Genomic DNA, 335 nt, shown 5'->3' with positions numbered 1-335 from the left:
TATTAATTTTAATTAAAATTTTCATTATTTTTAAAAGGCAATTAGGGAAAACTATTTTTAGATGGATAATTTGTTATCGGAATGGGAAGGAGGGAGGAAGGAGTATGAAAAGATATAAGAATAAATAAGGAGGAAAAGAGGAGGAAGCAAAAGCAAGTAAAGTAAAGCAAGTAAAGTACATTAATAGATCTAATTATTAGGGGGTTTAAGAGTTATGATAAATATAAGAATAATGACAAAAACAGGAAGTACAGGAAATAGGGTAGGTAAGAATAAAGGGGATAGAAAAAAGAATATTATATGATAAGAAATAACATTTTTAAATTGACAATTTA

The sequence above is a fragment of the Atta colombica genome, unplaced genomic scaffold (genome assembly GCF_001594045.1).
Source record: "Atta colombica isolate Treedump-2 unplaced genomic scaffold, Acol1.0 scaffold212, whole genome shotgun sequence".
Classification (NCBI taxonomy): domain Eukaryota; kingdom Metazoa; phylum Arthropoda; class Insecta; order Hymenoptera; family Formicidae; genus Atta; species Atta colombica.
The sequence above is the reverse complement of the archived record's forward strand: the minus strand, read 5'-3'. Positions refer to the sequence as shown.